The sequence below is a fragment of the Vicugna pacos genome, chromosome 25 (genome assembly GCF_048564905.1).
Source record: "Vicugna pacos chromosome 25, VicPac4, whole genome shotgun sequence".
Taxonomy (NCBI): domain Eukaryota; kingdom Metazoa; phylum Chordata; class Mammalia; order Artiodactyla; family Camelidae; genus Vicugna; species Vicugna pacos.
The window spans coordinates 34,105,992-34,128,141 of NC_133011.1; the positions used below are offsets into that span (position 1 = coordinate 34,105,992).

The following is a 22,150-nucleotide window of genomic DNA, read 5'->3' on the forward strand; positions in this document are numbered from 1 at the left end:
GTATTTACAGTATTTTAGATTGTTTCCTGAAGGTTTAACACACCACACTATAAATCATCTACAGCTGATGGATCATTTGGAGTAGATTTTAAAAAACAGATTTAGACTTACCTATTTTTATATGTACATGATGACCCACAATTTAAAAAATATTCAAAATTTCGAATTTATCCACATAAATTTACATTATCCACATAAATTTGTCTTGAAAAAAATCTTAACTCTATCCTTATTCATATTTTCTTTCCGACATGTCTTTTCTATTGAAAAAATAATTTGTCAGGATAGTAATAATCTTTCCTTTCACCCATCACAAGGGTGTCCTTTGGTCATAAATCAGAAGATTTGTATTTGTGGATTTGTGCCAGGCTTTCTGTTACACTGATCTATTTGTCTATTCTTATGTCAACCATATAATTACAGTCATAATTATAACTACAGCTTTATAACAGGTCTTAGTATATGTTGGTGAAAGATTTTGTTTTGTTGTTGTTCATTTATCTTGGATAGTCTTGGTCTTCTGCGTTTCTGTCAGCTGGTTAATTTCCCCAACATACTGCTGGGATTTTGATAGCATAACAGTGAAGCTAGATAACAATTTATAAAATTGCCTTCCAAGTTATGAACATGACATATCCATACATTTAATTATATCTTTTCAAATTTCTCTCAATATTGTAATTTTCTTTCAAAAATTTATTCTTAGGTATTTGGTGCTTTATGCTAGGGTAAACTGTATCATTTTAACAATTTCTATTTATTTCTAACATAAATTGGTTTTTCTATACTGACTTTGTTTCCAGGGACCTTGATAAATTATTTTGTTCACAGATTTTGAATTTTCTACGCACATTAACTAGTTATCTATAAACAGTATTATTTCCTCCTTTCAAAACCTATGCCTTTGTTTCAATTATTTCACTGGCTAGGATCTTAAATGTTATGTTAAACAGTAGTGGTCATTGTTATTACTTTAAAGAATGGACCGTTTAGCTGTTGACTTTCTCTGTTGTATATTTCACTGACTTTTAAACTTTTATTTTCCCTTGTTCTTCTTTTTCTAGTTTCCTGAAAATAAGCGTTTAAGTCATTGACTTCCAGGCTTGCTTCTTTTCTCATATACACACTTAATGCTATAAATTTCCCTACATGCACTGCTTTAGCTGAAACAAGTTTTGGTATCTTCATTCTTACTCACTTCAAAATATTTAAAATTTCACTTTTTTTGACCTAGGGACTGTTCAGAAATGTATTACATAATTTCCAAGCTGTTGGGGGTTTCTTTAGCCATCTTTAAGTCACTAGTTTCTGGCTTAATTCCAGTGTTAAAGAATCCAGAATGAAGGCTTTGGTAAACAACTTGAAGAAAATGTGAATTAACCCTTTTTGATTAAGTGTTCAACATATGTAAATCAGCTGCAGTTTAGTGATTGTACTGTTCAGTTCATCTGTATTCTGATTTTTTTTTTTTCCTTTTTGCTTTTGGTCTGAATGTTCTATCAGCTGCAAAAACTCTATATTGCAAAAGCTGTGAAAAAGTTTCCAACTATGATTACAGATTTACTTAATTCCCCTCTTGTGTAATTCTTGCTTTATATATTTTACATTTGTTCTAGGCGCAAACATATTTAGGATTATGTGGTTTGTGTGGATTAATTCCTTTATCATTATAAAATGTCCTTGTTTATCTCAAGTGATGCTTCTTGCCTTAAATTTGTCTGATAAAACTATAGTCACACCATTTTCACTGGCTGTTTGCCTGATGTCTCTTTTCCCATGCATTTATTTTCAACATTTCTGTGGTCTTACAGTTGGGTCTCTTGTAAGAAGCATGTCGTAGGGTATTCTTGGTTCAGCTAATACTTTTTCAACTTTAATTCAAGTAATGAATCACTTTGCGTTTATATTTTGCAATTAAAAATATGACCCACCTGTTCTATGTTCCTTTATTCTTGCCTTCTTACACTTTACCCTCTGTAAAACTGATACACATTCTACTGTTCTTCTTTCAATGTTTAACTCAGAGATTGTAACATGCATCCTTGACTGTAGTCTAGTAACAGTATTAATTTTACCACTTACTGATTGCTAGAACCTCAGAGCACTAACTCCATTTACTCTCCTTGTCTTTATTATATGATGCATTTAAATTCTACAGATAGTTTAAATCCCACATTTAATTAATAACAACACACATATTGACCATCTCCATTGTTTTTCATCTATTCCTGCATTTTTGGATTTCACCTGGGATCATTTTGCTTATGCTTCAAGAACAGCCTTTACCACACTCTCCAGTGAATGCCTACTGGTAGCAAATTCTAGTTTTTCCTGGAAAGTCTTCATTTTGCCATCATATTTGTAGTATACCTTGCTTTTGCCCCTGCTTTCTTGTCTGGAATGTAAGCACTGAAACCATCTTTCGATGAGGACAGAAACCATCTTTTGATGAGGACAGAAGCACTGAAACTATCTTTCGATGCTGAAGACGGTGGATCATAAAGAACAGAAAAGGCCGGGGCCCCACTGACCTTGTGGAGCTACTGTACCGGACACCTGCACAGCCAACACCTGAAAGAAAAGTAAACCCCAACGGTTTAAGCACCACTCTTACTTTGGCTCCATTACAAGACAAGTATCATTCCTGATATGTCTTTTATCAATTCTAGAAACTCCTTAGCCACTTGTCTCTTCCAATATAGCTGTTGATGGCTGTAATTTACATTTAAATACTCCAGCATTTGTGGCACATGACACAGCCATCACCTTCGGTCCTGCTAGAATTCTGATCAAGAGAGTAGTCCAGGACAATCAGCTCACACTCTTCATCAAAGGAGTCATAATCCAGAGGAAGCTTTTCTAGGTACTGTTGTCTGTCTCTTAACCAACAGACAATGCTTTGCTAATACACATACTAAATGTCAGAAATTTTTACTGGTGAAAACTATGGCCTGCTAACTAGAATGATGAACTTCAAAAATTGGTCCCTGATGATGAAATTAAAGGTTTTCAAGACTATATGGCACTTCCCACTCCACCCTTGCAAGAACAGGTCAAAGAATCCATTTTGGTCTGTACCTTTACCCTTTGGGAAGATGCCCTAATACAATTCCCTAAAAGCTCATCTGTCCAGCCATGAGCACAGGTTTCATTTAGGGTAACAGAATTCTGATTCATGAAGGAAACTTTCAGGCAAGGTGGTGGCTAGAGTATATCAAAGGGCAGAGAACAAATTCCTTAAGCCTGCAGAACAGGCGTTAAGAACTGTTTTCGTGCTTAGTTTATATACGTATTGGTGACAGAAGTTGTTGGTGTGAAACTGGCTTCAGTATAACCTGGCTGTTAGAGGGTGATCTGGGGCAAGAAGTGTGTAGACTTTGGGAGGAGGTGGGGGTGGGTGTTCAGTGGGTACACTAACAAAGGTTGTACATGAATATATTAGCTTAAGTCAATTCACAACTGACTCACCGCCCCCAACCCCCACCCCAATCTGTTTTCTCCTGTTTAAAACTCTTAAAAATATATGTATGTATATTGGATCTTCCATGTGTTAATTTTTCATTTTTTCCGTCTCTTTTATGCTGTATTCTAGCTTATTCCTTCTGTCATTTCAAAAATTATCTTTAAGTGTGTCTGATATATACATTAATAAATTTTTTCTCAGTATTAGAAGAGGCCCCAAGAGGGCAGAAATTTCTGTTTTATGCATTGCTTTACCACCAGCACCTTACTGTGCCCAGCACATTAAGGAGGTGCTCACAATTTTCAAGCTAACCTTGAATATTCTGAGAGCAAGACCGTAATGTACATTTCAACTCTTCCTTATGGACATTTTCTTCTCCTCCACCCAGTCACAGGTTCAAAAGCACCTCTGGAGCCCCCAGGCTGCTGTGCAGAGCTCTGCTCCAGCTTCTTGAGGCAGCAATACCACCTAGGGTCCTCGCTCCCTGCAGAGGACTCAGTCCCACCTTCCCTGAGTTGTCACGTCATGTCTGTTGCTGTTAAAAGTCTCAGTTCACTGGTGAGGGTCCTAGTCAATGACAATTCCACAGGCTTACCACCCTGACTTTGTTTTCTCTTCATTTCTGGCAGTTGAGATTTCCTTTCGTTTGCAGTCAGCTGTGTATCTGTTGTTTTATTTGACATCTTTATGTGTCTGGAGCTATGGGATGGTGGTGGTAGCAAGATTTATGTTAGTTAAGCCTGCCATGCCACCAAGATTCCTGGAAACAAACTGTGTGAGAAGGTTAAAAACAAAAACAAACAAACAAAAACAAAAAAACCCCACCATCTTAACTACTGTTACAGTTTTTTATTACACTCTAGTAAAACTCAATCACTGACACACTTTGAAAAGTAGAACAAGTGAGGAAAATACAAACTGAGAGCTGGAAAAATATGTTTACTTAGTACAAAGATATGAAGGTAGAAAGCCAGTAATAGGAAAAGGAGAAATTGTAAGTGGGGGATTTTGAGGGGTTCCTTTAAAACATGCTAACTGGGAAATGATTTGGACAAGCTTTCACAGGCAACAAAGGTCCACATACCATAACCACTAGACTGAAAGGCATCTAATATTCAGCCAATTTTATTTGTATTCTAGTAGTGCTGACAATAACTCTCTGTACACTTCTACCTTTTATAAGGAAAATGCAATTGATGAAGACCTAGATGGCTCTAATGTTTTCAGTGCGACTCAAGTTATCAAAAATTAACTGTAGAGAGTAGAACAAAGTAGAGACCTGCATTTCTATGCTGAGAAGATATTAACCTTTAATGATGCAGCTTAATTCTTGGGTATGCCTTTGCTGTTTGACCTGTTTACTCTTCCCTACACCACCAGCATGATGGAAGTATAATGGCTTGGTCACTACTTAACATTTCAGTTCTGTTTTTCACATACAACCAAGGGTACAACTAATTTAAACATTTCTAACAGCAGATAATTGTGTATATGGTAAAATAAGTTGACTTTTCTCAAATTTAAAGGGTACAGTAGCAAATGAAACTAACTCTGTTCAAGAAATAACTGTCTTCTATTAAGCAGGCAGTGCTAGTTCTATATGAATATTATCTCCTATTAGTCATTCTAACAACTTTAGAAAAGACTTGTGCTCAACCCTTCACACCCTGTAGTCTATTTTTCTTACTGTTACAACATGTGACATGAAGCATGCCCACTCCGGAGAGTCGGAGAGAAAAGAACTGGATCACTGTCACACGGCTAGAAAGTAGCAGAGCCTGCTTCAGTTCCAAGAGCAACTCTTTTATACCGCCATTCTACAGTTCTGATCACGGCACTTTTATTCATATTTAGTGGACAGTTTTCCCCAGTTGGTAGTCATTTTCTTACTTTAATTTTTTGTAAGAAAAACACTGTGAAGAAGTAAACTGATCTAATCCTTGGGAGTAGTGGCAATTAAATAGCTGCTTAATTTTTTATTTTTTTAAGTGATTTGAGAACACGAGCATGATTTTTGAGAACATTTCTACTGCTCACCTTTGCTCCAGAATCATCTTCCCACTGAGAGAGGGAGGGGACCCTATGTAAAAACAAGAATAAAATTTTATTCTTTCAACAAAATTTATCATATCAGATACTGAATTTATGAAGATAAATAAATCTGTTTCTGTCCTCAAGAAGCTTATAATCTGAGAACTATACATGAAGATAAATTAGTGATAATTTTAGCACTAGTGATAGCGCTGAACTAGAAGTTTGTAGAAGACACATTTATGGCACAAAGAGAAGACCAATTTTACCTAGGAGGCCCAAGATCCAGATAATATTAAGACTTGACAAATGAACTGAGTTTTGCAGAGTGAGTTATTTCCTGAGGGCTTAGTATGTGCCAGGTGGTGTACTGAGTCTCTGGATTATCTAATTAAATTATCTTACAAATTAGGAGATAGGTAACCCCATTTTACAGATGAATCCAGGTGGTTTAACCTAGAACTTTACCTGCTAAATATTGTGAGCTACTGACACACACAAACACACAATAAAAGAGATCACTGGATGGAGTCAGAGGTAAAGGGGCTTATAAGATTGTAATACTTTCATTCACATGCAAGGAATATCAAGTCAGTATGCTTCAGGAATTAGCAAAAGGTCACATAACCAAGACAGAGATCCTTTATTCTCCTGAGGGCCTGTCAGTTGTATGAGCACTTTTCCCTGAAAATGTTATTCTTTTCCTGCTTTTCCCTTTAGCTCCTTCAAACTCTCCATCACTGGAAGCTACCTCGAATCATATGTCAACTTACCAAAGGGCGAAGTCATTAAATGAGTGCAGCACAAGGACACACGATCTGATAGGGTTAGCCTGTATTTAAAATGAGATATTTACTGTAAATATCAGTGTTTTATAAGCAATGATCTGAAAAGATTGAGAAACAAGTAAAACAGGTTTGTCAACTTTTATGAACACTGCTTCTTAACATACTCAACCTATTACATCTAAAAATAGACACAAGGCATGAATTCAAATACCAGGACAGCCACACAACTTTAGAAAAGACTTGTACTCTGGTCTACCCAGAGCTCTACCTCCAGCCCTTACAGTTACACATCCCTGTACAGTATGGCTACATTAAGTCTTCTCAGCACTTGGACTAGTCTGTCTAATGTCAGCCCTGAGACTCTTCAAAACTCTATCATTCTTATTATATGTGCAGTTTTAAAAAACATAAAGGTTCAAGGTGGACAGCTATTAAGACTGACTGGGATTCTAATGTAGATGACTCTGCCCAAGGTTACTGTGCAACTATAATCTCTGTGGTTTAGGTTTAACATACCGATGTAGAGAATGGTTATGCAAAATTCTTAGTATCTTTGCATTTATTTCCCACCTTAGAGTGAAGGCCCAATTATAAATCCTATTGATTCTAAAACTATAACAATATGAAAATTGACAGGAGCCAAAGAATATCAGCAAACTTAACAATAAGAAAAGGAAAAAGGAACATTTACTTGGCAGCATAGCGCACACTGGTTCCGAAAGGATGAACATTAGAATCTCACATTTAATATCATGTTTTAAAAAAATTATAGATGTTCCACTCTAGATTGACTGTGTATCTGAGGTAGGTCTCTCCCATGTATTTATTTTTTTTAATCTCCACAAGTCTCAGCCCCACATCCTGCATATATGAACCACTTAAGGTACCCAGGGCAACTGCTCTGAAGTCAGGACTCTCCATCACTTTAACTGCTCTGTGATTATAAGCAACTTAACTTATTCTGAGTTTCAGTTTCCTCAATTGTAAAATGCACTAATAACACTTATGCTAAAGGGTTGCTGCAAGGATGAGAGAGAACATGATGAAAGTATCTAGGTAAGTACTCGTACCATAACAGGTGTTCCATATACACTGTGATATTTATGAATACTCAGACAGTAATAATGAAAGATGTATTAAAATGAGTGACAAATTCAGGGGAACACCCAAGATCTGATTGTTAATATAAAGATAAAGAACAGATAGAACAGACTTTCCTTTTTGTATAAGTTTTATGAATTAAAGAAAATGATCAGAATAAATGTCTTAAAAGAGATCTTTAGGTAACTACAAGTAAAATTTGAAATGATGAGTAGTTACTCTGTGCATTTTTCAAGGTTTTTTTCTTCCTTCTCGTATATAAAATTCTGGTGTTGTATAATCAGTGGCATTTCTTAGCTTTGATAAAATTCAGAGGCGTTTTTTTTTTGTCATTTTAAAAAATCTTCTTTGGGGGGGTAATTAGGTTTGTTTATTTATTTATTATGATTTTATTTAATAGAGGTATTGGGGATTGAACCCAGGACCTCGTGCATGCTAAGCATGTGCTTTACCAGTGAGCTATACCCTCCCCCCAATAAAATATAGTTTTAAAAGATTAAAAGATAATGTATTTAGTATAATGTATTTATAATAATGAGGATGGAATAGGCCTTCCTAAGAAAGAACCAACCCACTAAGTTATAAAAGATTACATAATGGTTTTAAATAAAATTTAAAAACACATGACAGATTAGGAGGAAATATTTGCAACACACATAAGGTAGAAAGAAAAAAAATCCAAAATATATATAAGTCCCTAGAAAACAGTAAGAACAAATTAACAAACCAAAAGAAATATGGGCAAAGGATACGAACATGCAATCAAAAAAATAAAAGTGAAAGAAAGAAAAGCAATGAAAATGTGAAAAGATATTTTCACTCTTAGACAAGGGAATGAAAATTAAAAAAAGATACTTCTTCGCAACCATCAGATCAGCAAAAATGCACATGAATGGTAATGCCCTGGGGCCATGATGTGAGGAAACAGGCACTTTCCTACACTGCTAATGAAAGTATGACCTGGCAAAGACTCTGCAGAGAATAATTTTAGCAGTATGTATAAGTACTTTAAATAGACATGTTCCCTGACACAGCAATTATAACTTACAAACGGTCCTGCAGAAAGAGTCACACCGTCACACCATATATATATCAAAATATTTTGTATTTTGCAGGACCGCCTACAAATTGAAACTATGGTACATTTATATATGGAACTAAAAAAAAAATGTGATGCAGAGATATGGAAAGTTCCCTGAGATGCATGAAAAAAGTTTAAGGTGTATATATATATATGGTATGATTTCATGATACTATAAATCCCACTCTTATCAGTAGGCTCTATGTGTATAAAAACACAACAAGAGCTTGGAAGGATCACCGCTGTCAGTAACTCAGAGTGTAAGAGAAAGAAAGGCTGCAGTATATGAATGAGCAACAGGATATTTTTACATATTCTTCACATTTTACTCTAAATATCACAGAATGAATGACCACTTAGAAAGTTATCTGAAAATGATGGATTTACCAGTGCCCAATTCCCAAAAACTGTTTCTCATTCATACTCAGAACCTTATTTGAAAATAATTCAGTATTCTGGGTAATGTGGAATCTTTTTGTGCTATTGACTATACACAGAAGATAATTTTAAACAATGATTATTAAATACAAACAGGATACCCAAAACAAAAATTTTCAGATAATTTATACAATAAGGAAAACTTAAATCAAAATTAAGGCAATTGTATACCTTTAGGGACCTTTTTGATACTTTTTCAATTAAAGAAACCCTACAAAAACCCTTATTTTCCTGGGGAATTTGAACTCCTATAAAATTTGCAGGAGGAACAAGTAGCAGAGAAACTTTCTCAAACTACTTAAAAACAAAACAGAACAAACAGCCCAAACCCTGTTTTAAAATATTTTTAGACAGTAGGACAAATATTGAACACATAGCTTAATAGTCTTTAAAGAATCATTTTGAAATAAGCAAGGAAAAGGTCAGAACTTTTAAGCCAGTTATAATTGCATCTGGTTAGTCCCAAGACAGACAGTTAAGTAGCTGAACAGGTTCTACTGCTAAGATTTTGATTCATGGACCGATTTTACTTAGCCTCACAGGAATAAAGTGTATTAAATTATAAAAATACCCTCAGGACTGGTTCTTTTCCATAAAATTAAAGGAAGTTAAGGCTAATATAACATATAATATAATTTATATACATATAAAAATCCTAAATGTGAAAATGGTTTCATAATATACTGGTAGCTTTGTGAAGAATTAAAAGCTTAAAACAAACAAACAAAAAAGGACACCAAACAAACCCAAAAGCCCACCTTTCATTTTAATCCAGAATTTGATACTATCATATTTCTTGTTTAAAAAACCCCCTCAACATCAAGCTGTTAACAATGAAAACATCATATGATGGCTTATTATAACTTTGCATATTTTTTGCACTGAGTTAACACTTTGACCTTTATCAAAAAGTAGAACCGCTTTTTTAAAAAAACTGAGATGAATAGAACTAAAAGGTAAACTCTCATATGTCAGATTCCCCATTTTAATTGACATTTTTCGATCACTGAAGTCCGTAAGAGACATTTGTTTGGAATCATAAAATTGTACTACTGGGAACTGATGAGATGAAAAAAATAAAATGAAACAGGAAAAGTTAAATAACTTATGCCAAATGCTTAGCAAATAATTATGAGGAGAGGCATCAAACCTTCAAACTTGATAGAAAATAGCTGGAGGTTAATTTCAGAAAATACTCTAATATTATCAAAAAAATCCAACTTTATAGTATGTTCTCTATCAGTCAATTAAATAACAAATGACAACTAGAAAATAAGGGGGGGAAATGGGGACATTTTAACATTTACCCAGATTCGGTAACATTTAAAACTGATAAGCACACGTTCATCAGAAAAAAAATTCCTTGTACATTTCTAGTAAGTATATAACTTTTAAAGAAATCAAGGCATATATTTTCCTAAATGGTGGGGGACAGCTCAGTATAACAATGTTTTACTATATTAACTAAAACAAGATAAAGTGAAAAAAAATTTTTTCACTTACCTACAACTGAACTTTCATGTGGAGCGTTTTCTAAGTGATAAAGTAAGGCAAAGCTGATCGCCCAAATGATCAAAGACTCCATTATATAATCAGGAAAGTATGTAATATAAAGAGATAAACACAAGACCATTAAACAAAAGGAAAAAGAGCAATAAATGGAAAAACACTATAGTTAGGAATTTAACCTATAGGTCATTTTGGACCCTAAACTACACAATATGCTAAATATCTTTTTCCTATTGGAGAATATGAAAGAAAAATTTTGTATTTTGCTTACTGAAGTTCAAAGGTACACTGATGTACCTTTGTGGAACTCTCAAATATGTTTAATCTGAAAAAATACATTTCATAAAACTACCCTGGGGTTACATGCTGCTTCCATAATGTATTATGATATGTCTCTTGAAGTATTATAAATTATAAAGTAACTTCATAAGCATTTAACAAGTTTCAAATGAACATGTGAAAACTCACTGAAATGTTCTGCATCCAAGTACATAACAGAACAGCTCCCACTTAGTAACAAAGAAAATAATAAAAGAAATAAAACAAAAACTTCAGTTCATAGAAAAAATAAAATACAATTAGAAAGACAGCACTTACCTTTTCAAGAACAAGTCCCCCTGCTATAATTTCGTATTTTTATTTAATTGTGAATTTCTCATAACACATACACATCTTCCAGAGAAGAATCAAACATGTATTCTCTCTGGACTGAGGCACAGATAAGAGTTCATAGATGTCTGCCAAGCTGCTAGGCTAATGCATACTTCTTTTTTTTTTTTTTAACAGGTTTACAGTAAAACTAGTTTTTAAAAGATGTCTCGTTCTTTTAAAATGACATTTTATAAACACATGTTGCTAAAAAGTCACTGATACGCTATCTAAATTTACTTTGAGGTAAGTCTGAGTGAGCTGTGGGCTCTTGTTATCTGCTCCCTTGCCTTATGAGCACTTACATAGTTAACTGCAGCCATATCATGTATTTAGGGCATGAAATGTGTACTGTGTCAAGCTAAAAACAGGAAAGGCACAACTACTTCCAGGGTTAAATAAGACTCCAGAAAGGGACAGATTCACCACCTGGACCTCAAGCCAGAGTCAACCACCCAGGGTCAGACACCCTCCTCTGGTGAGCCAGGAGAGTGATGGGGTAAGTTATCCCAAGTCAATTTTCCTGTTTACTTCAGGGAAACAGCATTCACCAAATAACACAAAGGCTTTACGCTGCCGCAGATGCTCCTGCTACTCTGCTGTACAAAGTTCAAAATGACTGAGGGAAGCACCAGAGTCCACTGAGGAATTTTATTTGCACGTATGTATCACATCCCTAGAAAAAGAATCCAAGGACTTTCCCTCCTGTGTGTTTTCGCCTTGCTTCTTCATGGTCCATGATGCCAGCTGAGGTTGTCAGTACAATGAACCACACTGACGGGATGGGAGCAGGTTATTCTGCCATTTTTCTAGATCTTTGAGGCGCACATCAAATCTGGGGCTGATCACTCCACACTTATTTAGCCTGCCTGTGAGGTTCACGACAATTTTCCCAGCTCTGTGATCATCGATGATTGCAAATAACCATGCTTCATCACCACAGTTAGAAACCGGACAATGACTTTGGAGCACGTCCTAGTAAGAACCTGGCGTTTGCCTCTCTTTTCGGCATTGTTGATGCTCTTAAGAGCATCAGCCAGGACGTTCATGCACACCATTATGGCGGCACAGAAAGATAGTGGAAAGAGCCATACTTCTTAAGTAATTTTGGTTTTGTAATTGTTGTTTGCTTTGTTTTTTTATCTATACAGAATGTGGATGTGTCACCATAAAATGAAAAGTAAAGCTGATTTCACGCAACTGAAAAACAGAGGCACAGAAAATTAATTTTAAGTAGAGTATTTTCAATGAAAGCATAAAATATGAAAGTGTCATTTAAACCAGACAATATGTATGTAGAACTAACTATCAGGTATTAGGTTATCTTTAAATTATTTACAAATGTATGGTACAACTATACTCTGAAAAAAATAACAGATGACTATATGTTTTAAAAAAAATAATCATATCTACCACTTGTCAAGAGCTTAGTTTGTACCAGGAATTTTTATAACACTTTACTGATATTCACTCACTTATAATATGTTAACTCATTTAATTTCATAACAATCCTATTGGGTAGGTACTTTCATAACGCTCATTTAGCAGACTGAGGAAACTGAGGCACAGGGAAAGCAATAACTTCCCCAAAGCACACAGCCAGAAGTAGAAGAACCAGGATATGAGTTCAAGAAGCTGGGCTTCAAAACTCTACCATTAAATTGCAGTAATTTCAAAGATTCAAAGTATTTCCATTAAATCAGAAAGTTGGTATCATGTTTATTGCTAAAATAAAAATGAGCTATGTCTACTCTAAACATAGCAGCATTTATTGAACACCTAAAATATGCTATGTACTATTATTAGGCATTGTAGCTAGCATTAGTAACAGCAAGCGTTTCAGCATTCACTGAGTACTTCACGTGACAGGTACTGACTAGTGAACCACTTTACATTCATCACAGAGGTCACGCCTTACAACAGTCCTGTGAAGTGGATACCATACCTATTTAGTAGATGAGAAAAGCACCGAGTGTGAAACAGTGCCTTTCTCTTCTCCAAACTGAACTGTCTAGTAGAGCCCAGATGTCTACAAACGTCAGGCGTCAGAGCCCTGGCCTGCCGGAGAGCACCGCAAATGCTGCCAATCTGACCTGCCGACCACGTAAGGGCATGCTTTTATCCCAACCCCAGAGTCTTATGTTGTGTCAGAGACATAATAACACAATTAAAAAGATACGACGGTAATTTAAATTCATGGTAATTAATTAAAAATTAAGCTTCTATGTACTATTTTTGCCAAACCCTGTATCAGTGTTAATGGTTGATATTCCAAGTCAGCTGAAGTAAACATCCACCTCCCAGCCAATTCACGAATCACAGCTGAGTGTAGGATGTTTACATGAACTGAAAACTTGGTTTAAAGCAGGAACTACAAAATCCTTTGTTGTACTTATATTGGTCCTTTACCTGAGACTCAAATGTATATTATGGTACATATCATGAAACATTATTATTATTTTTTAAAGTTAACTTTTATAATCTGTTGAAAAAGAGAATAAAAGGTACAGTGATTGACATAAAAGAGGCAACAGTAAAATCAGAAGGTATTTTGAGACAAACCTTAGAATCCAAGAGAAAAACATAGTGATGTTCTTTTTACTGAAATAATTTATGGCAATATAAACAGACATCTTGTAAATGCTCCAGATCTAAATGTGGCTGATTTTACAGCCTCTCCTCTTCCTAGATTTCTCTCTTCAAAACAAATGAACTTGCATTTATAGGAACCCGCTGACGGCCTGCAGGATGCATCAATCACCCATTCTTCCCCAGGAAAAGGATTCCTGTCTTGGGTAAAAGACAAAGTTAACAAACCACCTCTGAGGACCTCAAAGTTTAGCCATAGCCTTCCTTTTCCTCATTTCTTATTTCTCTTCCCCTCTCCGAGCCTCTCTCCATCCCCTCCCCTACACTCATTAATTCAGATAATTTCACCTCAGGAACATTTGCCCACACTCTGATCTCTTTCCATCTTCTGTCCCAAGTGTTGCTAAGTTGCTTCTCAGAAATCCCTCTTCTGTCTGCATTCCTCTGATTAAGAAAATATTACCACAGACACCTCTCCTAAGCATTTAGTGGCCCGACCAACACACTGGCATCAAAGAAGAGGAATCCTCAAATTTGGAAGTCAAATTAAATATAAGAACCACTGCCAGCAAACTCTAAAAATCTCTGGAATTTCACAGGCATCCCAGGACTTTCTGAAACCTCTTAAGTCTGTACCTGGCCTCCTGTCCCCTTCAGGCTATTCTTCCTGAAGCTCCAGTTCTCAAGATTCAACATGCACAACCTTTTTTTCCCCTCTATCTAGTATAGTGTTTTTCTGTTTCAAGTACTCCACTGAAACACTATTTTTTCCTTCTGCTTTTCTTTGCAAATGTATTCAAATGGGTTCTGTGGGCTAGACAATTAATATAATGCTTTTTCTGGGACAAAAAAAAAATGGGTCCCAGCTTTCCAACAAAAGTTTTCAAAACAAACTTTTGGATTACACATTTTAAGCTGGGGATTTTATGTGCATTTTTCTTCAGTCACTGACTGGGCATAATACTGAACAGGGAGAAGAACGTAAGATGAGCTCCATGGTTCCGAGAGCAGGGACCCCAGACAGCTGCATCAGCAGCACTTGGGAATTTCGGAAAAACAATGCCCATTCTCAAGCACCACCCCAGAGCTACTGAATCAGAAGTTCTTGCAAGGCCCAACAATCTGTATTTTAATGAATAATCCCTCCAAGTAATTCTGATGCGTGCTAATATGTGAAAACCAGGGGACTAACTGCTTCACTAAATATGCTAGAAAGCCAGAGCAAAGATAGCAATGAATGTCAAATTGTCATGAAGTTTTTAATATGCTACAGATCAAAAAAAAAAGCAATTTCAAATCACCTATCATATGTCTACTGATAATTAACCAGGCTAGGGAAACTGTGGCAGACTACCTGAAACAGCATAATTTTGGAAAGTGACTGACTGATAGCCAAACTTAAAAATTTTTTTCCTGAATATACACAGCAAATAGAGGCACAATGAATGAAGGGAAGTTTTAACCAGAGGAGTGGAAGGGAGCCACAGTCAAAACGTACTACATGTAATGAGAAAAGCATGCTGGGATTTAAAGTTCATTCTCCACTGCTGCGTCACCCCAAGCCTTTGATTCTACGTAAAAGAGACTCAGTAAGGACCCATCCAACAACATGTATTTTAACCAGAAATATTTATACAGAAGCACATCTAATTGGAAATGAACCTGAAGACATGCTTTTGTAACCCCTAAGAATCTCAAAGCAAATGCTAAGGAAAAAATCTGTCATTTTCAGAATGGTATTTAGTAACTAAAAATGTTTTACTTTTAATATTAAATAGATCAAAAAATCTTTAAATAGTAAAGAATTTCTGAGCTTTCTGTCAATAAAGACCACGCCCTTCTTCCTAAATACTAAGTTAAAGGATGGGGAAGCAAGCTGTTACAGGTTTACTGGAAAATCTAGAGCTCTAACATTTTAAAGCATTTGCTCTATAATCAATTGCTAAATTTGCATGCCATTGGGAAGTCTGTGGGTCTTCCAAATGAAAACATAAAGAAGTCATCTGCAAACAACTAAAAGGTTGTACTCAAGTATACTGAAGCAAGGGCATCCAGAATTAAAGCTGACATGGTCTCTGATTCACCTCATTAGGGCAGAATAATATGGAACAAACGTTACGTAACACAGATTGTACATTAATCCTGAGCATCCACGGATGCGTGGACGGGCTGGGCAGAGTCTAACAGCTTTGTGCAGAACACCCACCCTTCTTTTAGTGCAGATGTAGGCTATCATTTTGAAAAGTTTTTCAAATTCAGCTATGCAAAATTTTTAACTAGGCAGTCTCTTCATTCTACCGAATTTCAAAGCTATATAAGAAAATTTTTCATAGGAAACATCATCTGGACTAACAAAATAATCTTGTTAACAGAGGACTTTTTGTCTTTCCAGGGAATAGTTCTTGGGCTCTCAGAAATGGCTCTACCCATTTCTTACTATCTGTAATCTAAGGCTTCCAATGTGCCAAATCAGAAGGTCAAAGAATGTACAATAAATCTGATTTATTAAGAGTTCAGTAGGAAGGGATGCTTGATGCACGCCAATCATCAAGCTTGAAAATTATACTTCAAGTTGCAAAGCTACCTGTGTGTAAAGCAACTAACTACCCTTCCCTTCCTCCACTCCTGGCCACGTAAGTCTTTTAAACCAGCACTCTAACAAAGGAGCATCTAAGAATCAACACTGTGGCATGAATGTATTTGGGTAGTGACATTATGACCCCAACTGCCATTTGCTCATCTGCATAAAATATGAAAGGAAACAGTAAGCACTGCCGCAGTGAAACAAATTGCTAGTGGGGCCCTGTACACAAGGTGCTCTACTTGACGCTGACGGCGGAACACACAGAATTAAAATGGCACGACGTCCTCACTCTCAGAAAGCTTATGATCTAATCAAGGGAACACGTATGTAAGACATTAGCAACGACTTTGCCTTTCGGTTTTATTATGCACCGAACTTAAAAAAGGATGATGTTTAGTAATTTAATACTAGTAAACGATAAAAATGCCAATGTTTTATTGAAGAGGAAGATTTCAGTAAAACAGAAATGTCTTCCAGTGTCTGAAAGACAAATAGGAATAAGAAAACAAATTTTCAAAATTCAGAATAAAAGCTGTTACAAAATTATACATTATCAATAGTCGGCACTGAATGTCACCTAGGAGAAAAGCCCTCTATTTCTTACACAAAAAATAGATTCAGGGCACCTGCTCACAACGTGTCAATATTCCAGTGAGGAAGAGAAAAGGCAAGTGATAACCTAAAAATACTCAGGAAAATATATTCAAGAAACTAAGACAAATATAACCAAGAGTGAATGTTGTAAATAGGCCCCGCGGTTTGCAGTTCTGCAGTTTCTTAGAGGAGAGTTCTGATTAGGAGCCATGATGTCACTCAGGGTGAGGAGAACAGGAAGCTGGAGCGGGGTGCGGGGTTGGGAGGCGAGAGGCAAGGTTCATGCACACATCACTTCACTACAGAGTCAACTGAAAATTCTGGGTTGTATACTTCTGGGCGGTGCGATGGGGTGGTAGCGATAAATTTATTCTCCAGAACTTCCACAGAATTTCTAAAGGAGGAAATCAGTCTTCTGAACTGTTGGGAAGTTAAAACTCTAGCCTACTTGGAAAGGCAATAAAGAGCAAAAGTTCACTGACAGGGCAAAAACAGAAATAAGAACTCATAGTGGAAAAAAATTTTTTTCAGCTAAATTCTCTGAGGCCCACAGCAGCGCCGTCAGTCTGGGAGGCTTGGATGGCATCTGCTGCAGGATATCCTGTTACCAGGACAGCATCCCACACTCGGCCCTGCCATGGTGCAGGCCCTCGCACAGACAGCAGGACACGAAGACAGCTTAAGATTTTTGGTGCTCCCCCCCCCCATTTTACAGCCTCCCCAATTCCCCTTCTTGGATATAATTATACTAAAACGATGTCTGTGAACAGCCGGTAGCAGCAAACATCTGACTGAAAGCTGAGCCACGTCTTACAGCTTCCAGTCGGGGATGTTTACAACAACAGACTTTCTGGAGAACAAATTAACAGAAGGAATAAACACAAATGTTGCCGCTCACCATCTTTATCTAAGGATTGATAGGCTTTCTAGTCCTGAGCAATTATCTGTGACATCTTGGGACAAAAATGATAAAGTTAATGCCATTCATTAACAAGAGAATAAGCAACTCATCAACAGCAACCTTTCCTAAATAAACTAATTACAAAAGAAAATACACATTATAAACGTTATCTTGGCAAACGTGTAACATTCGAGATACTACCCAGTCATCCTACATGAAGATGTATTTTTTATTTGATATATGCAAAAATGAGGTTTTCTCTTCCTAAACCCAGAGTTTCAGAATTAATAATAAACAACACACTAGAATGACAACCCTAATGGTAAGAGTGACCATACATCTGCCCAAAACAGTCCCAATTTATGTCCGTTGTCCTGCTATTATCATTAAAAGTGACCCCTTTCATTAACAAAAGTGTCCTAATTTAGAATGCTAATACAGTGAGTGGGTTTTACCAGTAGTGGATCTGTGCTAAGAGTCTAATATTCTTTTCCCAAATGTACAGTCCAATGAAATGAACAAAGCAAAGTAGATAATAAGTGAACAAACTCATGACCTTGGCTTTGTTTATAAAGCAGTAATACACCGAAATCATTTTGTTTCCCACACCACTTTCCTGAGAGAAGGAAGACTAGGGAAAAATATAAATCTGCACTCCACCGAAACGGAGATTTGCTTTAATCTAAAACATATGAAATTACTATTTCTTTGAATTAAAAAAATATTAAAACAATTAGTCTACAATTAAGTTTAAGTGACTTCCAAGAAATGAACATACATATATACATACATGAGCATACAGCCTACAGAATAACTAATAAAACACCAACATACACAATAAACACCTTTTGAAAGGCTACTAATTTTCCAATATTAATTAATTTTTTTTGAGAAATTATGGAGTAAGTGATTTCAATCACTAGTATTTATCATGTGATAATATTTAAAGTTGCTTTCTGAAATTTTGTTTGCTTTGCTTAAATATCATAAATAACTCTACCCACTACAGAAATAATGCTGAAAATAATGAGGAAAGTGCATGTGGTCTCTATGGATACAAGATGACCTTCATTGTTTCTAAAGACAAATACTTCAAAAAAAAAAAAAAAAAAAAACAAAAAAAACCCAGTGGCTATTTCCAACAAAGGCTATTCAAGCTGTTTTACAACTGAAAATTTCCAGATTTAAATTAGGAAAACACAGTTATTTCATGCCTAGGTAGGCACATGATACTTGACTAATTAGGATGCTGCACATTAAGCTGCAATGAACCAGTTATCACAGCTCTCTCCTTCAAACAATTTCCCCCTCTATTCTCAGTTAAATTTTTTTAAAGGTTGATCAAAAGACAGAAATTTTTATCATACCTACTATATTTAATTCATATAGAATCTTTTCTTCAGAGTTATCAGGGAATTCTGTCAAATGCTGTACATTTACATATGATGTATTCCTGAAGACAGTTGAAAATTAAATGTACAGAAAGTTGAATAAGTATGCTATAAGAAAATCAATCAGAAATACCTTCTATAATTACAAGGTCTCTTCTAGACACAATATTTAATTATAACATATAATCTATATTTCATAAATGTTCTTTTTGTTCTTTTATTCATAATCAAAGACAGAGTAAGAGGTCAAACTGAATTAAGGTACAACTAGGGCTAAAAACTTACCATTTTTGGTATGCTCAGTGATTTCCGTATTTGTCACAAATGTATTACGCATAATGGGAGAGTTACCCTTCTTACTACTAGTGTTAACACTTTACTTTTTCATTTACAAATTTTAATAAAAACAGACAAAACACACATCACATTCATACCAAAAATCTAGTGTCCAGACAAAAATGGCTATTACTGAACTGGTGGCTAAACAGTGCTACTGTGCAGAAACTGGAAACATTTGTCACCTGTCAATGATAGTTTATGAGTATCCATACACTGCATATGCCATGCCACATTTTGCCACAGATTCCACGGTACCACAGATCTCTCAAGTACAATGATGAAAACAAGTTAGATACCTAATACATTTCTTTCAATCCTGTAACCCATAATGAAGACATTATTCTTCAAAAGTACAGCTGACCCTTGAACAACAGGAGTTCAAACAGCGCAGGTCCACTTAAATGTGGATTTTTTTCTCCCAATAAATACATACCTACAGTACTACAGGATCTGTGGTTGAATCTGCAGATGCAGAACCACAGATACTGACTATGAGACCTGAACACCTGAGGATTTTGATGTCTGGAGCGGGTCCTGGAACAAATCCCCCTCAGATACCAAGGGACAATTGTATTATTATAAGGAAGTGTTACTGGGTTTAGGAAATTTTATTAGAATACATAAGAATAAGACAACAGCTAACAAGAAATATCATTTTGTAACTTAATAAGATAAACATGCTGGGGGAAAAACCCAAATAAAGTAAAATTCTCAGCTGGCCTAGATTTTGCATCTTCTGAGAGAAACCTATTAATTTGCTGAAATTCAGTGGTGCCTGGGGAGTCACTTACAAACGGTATGCCACAATTCTGACCCTGAACTTTGAAGCAGGCAGGGAAGCTGGAAGGAGCAGTAGCAGGGGGGCTATGCCAAGTCTTAAGGGAAACAAGGTGGTGACTGGGAGAAAAAGTTGGCAAAAGGCAAGAATTCACAGACCAGTAAAAAAAGGAAGTACGAGCAGAAAACGTCCACATTAAAAGAAAACAAACGGACACCCCTGAAGATATTCTATTGTTGTTTTCAACATATTCAATAATACTTATCATCTTCCATATACTCCATGTTAAAACAAGCAGAGATCCAAAAAAAGGGAAAAGAAAATTATATCTAAATTAATAAACTCATTCCATTTGAAAAATTTATAAAGTAGTGAGGTGCTTAGGACAGAAAGATGGAAACTACAAGCTTCCTGTTCTTTTGAGGCTTATTTACAATTTACTCATTATAACTGCCGTTTGTAATAAAGACTTCAACATGTCTTCATGTAACTTCTCAACTTAGCCTTATAACTAGTTCTAAGATTAGCAGTATAGCAGGTGTTAATTCCACTTTATAGATGAGGAAGGCACAAACTGGAGATTTGACACAGCTCAGCCCTAAAGGACCATGAGCCACTACTTAGAAATCTACAAGGCGACTCCTCTGAGGACACATAAGCCCGGCAAACTGAAGTGTGAGGCTGTGACAAAAGTCACAAGGAATAATTATGATATAATAATTATTACATAATGAAGCAGCCCCACCTACTCACCTGGATTCTCAGAATACCTGAAAATAATCAATGAGATGATGAAGATGAAAGCGCTGAGAAGTGCTGCCCAGCTGTAAAGTACAGGCTAATCATCACTGATTACGTCTGCATGGTGTGTCCACACCTTTCAGACGGCTTTTCGTAGTGATGACTCCGAGAAGCAGAGCAAGGTGGGCACCACCATCCCTACCACACCCAGCTTAAGTCAGTGCTGCTATGACAATGAATACGTGTCCCCTGAAAGTAACTACCCACTTCAGATACTTTATGTGAGGTTCAAGTTGATTATCAAATGAAAGTTTACCTTATTTTATTTTTAAAAAATGTGTGTGTATATGTGTCTGTGTATAAAATAAACGACTTGTTTCAATTTGATTTTTGTTAACCTCCTCCCCACTTCCGTCACCTCTAACAGGCTCAGGTGTTTCTGGGCGGCACAGCCTCCGCTCAGACACACAAAGACCCTTGGCGGTAGTTGGTGCTGAGGCCTGTGAGGCAGAGACAGCTCCTTTTCTCTGCAAGTCTGAACAGATCATCATACACTCACACCACACACGGCTTGACCTAAGCCAGTGGTCCTCAAAGTGTGGTCCCCAAACTAGCAGCAGCAGCACTTCCTACAAAACTGTTAGAAAAGTAATTCTCAGTCTCCTGCCCCAAACCTACTGGATCAGGAAGTAGGGGGAAATGAGACCCAGAAATCAGTGTTTTACAAGCCTTCCAGGTGATGCCGATGTACACTAAATTCTTATAACCACTGATCTAGCCGTCCCATAGTGCCAGTAACATGCCAGAAGCCCACTGACAGCGTAGCCCTGCGTTAGGGTTTGTCTGAGACTGAAAGGGACTTTCAGTTTTAAAACCAGGACAGTCCTTGTTTTAAAACAAGAACTGACTGGTCACCCTAATCGTCATTACAGATCAAAGCTGAAAACACTATTCACTTAAAATGGAGCAGTGGTATTATGGACTAAATGCCTGCTGCCTTTTGGGTGGAGAGAGGTTACATTAAAACCCCAGGAAGTGTTAATAGATAGTTTAGTTTACCATTTCGGTATAATTATGCATTTGCTCCATTACTGTTCTGAACAAAGAAAGTGTAGCTTTCCATGATATGATATGGGTACGATATATTTATATATAAGCACTGATCTGTTATGTA

General features: G+C 36.3%; 2 long non-coding RNA genes across 3 annotated transcripts in view; both read right to left on the reverse strand.

Annotated features, from left to right (window-relative positions):
- Positions 1–2,198: 2,198 nt before the first annotated feature.
- On the reverse strand, positions 2,199–10,566 carry LOC140689321 (uncharacterized). Of its 2 annotated transcripts, none has more exons than XR_012064239.1 (5): positions 10,406–10,566; positions 6,268–6,326; positions 5,501–5,543; positions 4,059–4,162; positions 2,199–2,571 (listed from the first exon to the last, which is right to left on the reverse strand). It is a non-coding gene; the product is annotated as an uncharacterized lncRNA (long non-coding RNA). The 2 variants fall into 2 exon arrangements; XR_012064240.1 differs by having other exon boundaries at positions 4,059–4,234.
- A 1,556-nt stretch (positions 10,567–12,122) lies between these two features.
- Positions 12,123–22,150, reverse strand: part of LOC140689322 (uncharacterized) — a 30,714-nt gene continuing 20,686 nt past the window's right edge. The window contains exons 2-3 of the long non-coding RNA XR_012064241.1: positions 19,095–19,226; positions 12,123–12,259 (exon numbers count right to left, since the gene is read on the reverse strand). This is a non-coding gene — a long non-coding RNA (uncharacterized lncRNA). The remainder of the gene's footprint in view (positions 12,260–19,094; positions 19,227–22,150) is intronic.